Below are 5,132 nucleotides of genomic sequence, written 5' to 3' on the forward strand. Positions count from 1 at the left end.
ATAAAGGTGATTGCTAGCAGCAACCTCTTCATTAGTTACAGATTTATTTAACGTGGAATTATTTAGATGACTTTTTTACTACTTCAGAGATTGTGCGTATTATTTACTGATAATGGTGGACTGTAGAATTGTGCATATTTACTGATAATAGTGGACTGTAAAAGTTTGAGTAGACTTTTATGATGGAAATGTTCTGAATTGGGCAGTTTTGTTTCATTGTTTACTGGAAAAATGTTCAAAGCAATAGGAAGGTGTATCAAAGAGCACATGTATGTTTCATATGCAAGGGGCCCAGAATTAATTTTTATCTGCCACGGGTAAAATGGATTTTTCTTTGAATGTGGGTTTTAATGTTGTTTCAATGAATGTGAGTTTCAAGGGCAGAGAAGTTTTAATGCCAAGTTTGTTTAGCAGATGTCTTAGTGTTTGTGCTGTAAAATGCAAAATAAAACTTTCAAATGAAGTTCAAATCATCATAGAAGTAAATCAGTATGCACATTAGTGTTTATGGTAAATGGAGTGAAATAGCAAAGTAATGGATCATTGGAATGGCTGCAGGGGGAGGCTCCATTCGACCATGGTTTTGTGAGGGGGAAGGGCAGCAAACTTAGACAGCCCCAGCTGAACTATACCTCCCAACTGTACAGATTTTCAAAGAATGAATAGATTTTTTTGCTTCTTATTTTTGGTTTGTTCCTCAAAATGTGTGGTTTTCTGGCAAATCATTTAGTCACTAAATAATGACACACTAGTTTCAGACTTTATAACCTTCAGAAAAATGCATGCTAAAATAAGACCTGTTCTATCAACTGTTCCAGTTTATACAAGAGCAATTTTTAGTACTGTTTATATGTTCCCTCAATATATTTGGCCTTGTCCAGATTTATTGCATTAACAGTAAAAAACTAAGTAAAAAACTAAGAGCTCTCATAAAATCATCCAAGGCAAATTTTGAGAGAAAAATCACCAAGGACTCTAAAGACAATCATAAGGCCTTCTTTAGCTATATTAGAAACCTAGGAGGAAACTCCCAGATATGCTCAGAATTAGTTCAAAATGATGTGAAAATTACTGAACCTACACACATTGCCAACATACTGGCTGACAGGTTCAGTGCAAACTTCTCCCTCCCCCAAAAGGAGAGATATCTATTCCAGAGGATTGTAGCCCCCAAACATCTCCAATGCCCAGGTGAGAACTGCCCTCACTAAGGCAAAAAACACAGCATCCATGGGACCGGATGGTGTCCCCGGCTGTGTGCTTCACAAACTCAACAAGGAATTAAACCCACAGTTAGGACAGCTGTTTAATCTTAGCCTCACCTCAGGATAATGCCAAGGAGTGGCACACGGCGACTGTGGTCCCACTTCATAAGGGCGGTGCCTCCACAGACCGTGGAAATTACCACCTCATTAGCTTGACAAGCCTTATCTGCAAAGCCATGGAGAGGATCATAATGGAACTCATAAATAAAGACATAGGGAACTTGCAGACTTTGGATCCAACCCAGTTTGGCTTTGTCAAAGGCAGATCCTGCCTCTTAAACTTGGTTGACTTTTTCGAAACAGTCACCAAGGCCATTGATGAGGGAAAGGCAGTCCATACAGCCTACCTCGACTTGGCAAAGGCCTTCGACACAATACCCCACTCAGGTATCATCGAAAAACTCATCAGCTTGAATGTAAACCCATACATCACAAGATGGGTTGCAAACTGGCTAAGTGACAGAACCCACAGGGTCAGAGTTGCTGAAGCCATGTCAGACTCAAAGCCTGTCACAAGTGGTGTCCCACAGGGCTCAGTCCTGGGTCCACTCTTGTTCAGCATCTACTTTTCTGAAGTACAAGCAAACACAGGAGGGTTATGGCTGACAAAGTTTGCAGATGACTGCAAACTGGCCATAGTTGAAAACACATCTGACACAGATATCCTCCAGAAGGGCCTCACAGAAACGGATAACTGGTGCCAGAGCCATGGCCTGAAGTTAAACGCCAAAAAATGCATAGTCATACCCTTCGGGAAAAACAAGGTTACCCCTAGCTACCATATAGGCGGCAATCCACTGAGCACAGAAAAAGTCATCAGGGATCTGGGAACCCAGGTTGACAGTAGCCTTTCGTTTGACACTCATGTTGCTAAAGTAGTTAGGAAAACCTTCTATATCGCCCACCTGATCATGAAGGGATTCACATCTAGATCAAGGGAGGTCATCTCCCCCTGTACTCATCACTCATTAGACCTATGATTGAGTACGATGCCCCATTCGGAATCTATCTGACCAGACACCTGCTGCAGCTTGAAAGGCCCCAAAAGTTCCTCACCAAAAGGATAAAGGGTCTCAAAAATATGTCTTATGCTGCCCGACTGAAAGAACTCCAGCTCTATTCAGTCTCATACCGCTTGCTCAGAGGTGACCTGTGCCTGACATATAAGGCCATGTCAGACCCAGATTTGATAAATATGCTTCACCTCAAAAAATCTAGATCCCTCAGAACCACAAGGGCGGGAGACTTAAACCTTGACACGGTTATAAATAGAACGTGCTGGAGGGACAGATTCATCACCCAGAGACTCCCTATGCTGTGGAACAAAATCCCGGTACATGTGAGGCAGAGCACCTCGCTGGCCTTGTTCAAGAGGAATCTTGACCAATGGATGGGAGATCGCAGATATACCCTAGGGATTACTTCAGTGTCACTGCTTGACAAAGGCACAGCAAAATGATAGGCATAGTTTTTATTCAAACTAAAGGGGTGGCGAAAGCCACATAACTATGGGCTAGGCTTGTAAATGCCCTTGGGCAGATAGCCTAGTATGAACCTATGAACCTATGAACCTATGAACAGGTTGAGAGGTGCATGCAAATAAATTGCTTTATAGAATTAGGCATAGCCAAACCTCTCAACTGTCCCTGATTTTGAATCAAAATGTTGCTCTTCCCCTAATAATCCCTCCACAAAATAGCAATTTTGGTAGAAAACATGGAGGGTTTATAATTAAGAAATAACTGTAATAATCAGATTACTTTTATTTCAGAAATGCATGTAGATTATTTTATTTTGTCAGCTGATCAAGTTAGCAGTACTAATATTAAAGTGTCCCTTCATTGACAGGTTCCTAGCTGTATTGTGTTGCTATTTTATATTTTTACATCACATTTTTGGTCCATTTTTCATAAAATTGTGTTTTTTTTGGCAAATTAGTGACAAATAATTAAAGACTGAAGTTAGAAAATAATGACAGACATTTGAGTTTCAGATTTCATACCATTCAGAAAATTCATACTAATGCAAGACCTCTATTAGCTTTCTAAGTTTATAAGGGCAATATTTTAAAAATTGTCCTTATTTTTGGGCCTCTGTCCCATTTTTTGTATGGCTTTGTCCAGATTTCTTGCTCTGAGGTTGAGAGGTATGACAAATGTGTCAGGGCCATCACAAGTCAGCCAGAGTCATTTCAAACTGTGACATACTTGTTGCACCCCACTCCCCCATGTAGTGACTCTGGATGTGTCGAAGCAAGGCAAGGAGTAGTTATGCAGTGTAAATGTTCAGAGAATCCCACCCATCCAAGGTAGACACAAGTACTAGAGTGGTTTTTCATCTGTCCTTGATTTTTACAGAATGGTCTGGTTTCTGCATATTTTTTGTACTGTTGATTTATGCTTATTACTCAAAGTGCCTGTTGCTCTGTGTTTAACTAGCAATACATTAATGACCTTCAGGTAAGCTTAGCTGAGATTGCAAGATGCAAGTAAGCTTTAATAAGCATACTGTTAAAGAATTGCCAACATTGAAAGCCTTTCTGTTGCCATGTAGAGAATACTTAATTAGATAATGTATAAGCCTTGGGTATTGAAATGCATATGCCAGTATTTATAATAAAAGACAGAATTACATTAAGAGTCTCATTACACTTGGAGACTTCCAGTCATCTCTGCAGGCTTTACTCGTAAACCAAATGCCAATCGCATGGTCCATAACCTGTACAGTAATCCTTTTAAGCAATGTATCTTGAGCTTATTTCTTGTTTGCTTTTCATTTTTTACTTTGATCATGTTTTCCCCATGAAACAAGTAGATGTCAGGCAGCAGGTCTTTTTTTGGATAAGGAACATTTTTACAAGTGGGGGCATCAGAGATTTCTACTTTCAGCATGTTACTTGTTACTTTAATAAAGCTGAATATAAATTATAATTAGAACTGCAGTGCAAGAAGTGGTTTGAATTGAGTGCTGCTTGTATTTCTTATACTTGATTTTGACTGGCATTCCATTAATGTATTTAAATAAAAGTAATTTATTTTTTCATGCCTCACAACCTTTTTTGTTTCCATCTAGATATTAAGCTGTCATGCAGCCAATGCATTGAAATATTTTTATTCTTCTACACTTCATTTTGTCTTGATTGGACTCTCATAATGACAGTTTGGCCCCAGTGCAGTATATTAAGTTTTTGGGGTTTGCTACTACAGGTGTGTGTGTGTGTGGTAGGGAATACCTCAGGCTTGAACCCTGTACCTTGTATGCAGGTGTTAAAGACCTGAATTCCCTACCCACCACCATTTGTAAAAAAAATTGCAGATTTTTGCCTCATATTTGATCTGATCTGTTCCTCGTAATATCTGCAGTTTGTAAATATTGCAATGCTTGATATTTGATGGTGCAGTGGTAGCATTGTTGCCTCACAGCTGCAGGTTCTCAGGTTTGATTCTTGGCTGGGGTGCCTTCTTTGTGGGGTCTGTATCTTCTCCCTGTGTTTGTGTGGGTTTGCTTTTGTGTCCTCCCATGTTACAAAGACATGTTTGCATTATTTCTTCCTGGGCCTCTGTTGAAAATTTTTTTTTGTTCCAAGTCAGACTGTCCTGATTAACAAATGTTAAATAAAATTGACAGGCATATGAATTTCAGACTTCAGGTTTCTGAATGTTTAATTCCTTGCATATTTGATGGTGCAGTGGTAGTATTGTTGTCTCACAGCTATAGGTTTTCTGATTTGATTCTTGGCTGGGGTGCCTTCTGTGTGGAGTCTGCATCTCCTCCCTGTATTTGTGTGGATTTGCTCTGGTGCCCTATCATTTTACAAAGACGTGTCTGCAGTATTAATCCCTGGGTCTCTACTGAAAATTGTTTTTG

The sequence above is a fragment of the Protopterus annectens genome, chromosome 2.part1 (assembly GCF_019279795.1).
Source record: "Protopterus annectens isolate FY-2018-M chromosome 2.part1, PAN1.0, whole genome shotgun sequence".
NCBI classification, from domain to species: domain Eukaryota; kingdom Metazoa; phylum Chordata; order Ceratodontiformes; family Protopteridae; genus Protopterus; species Protopterus annectens.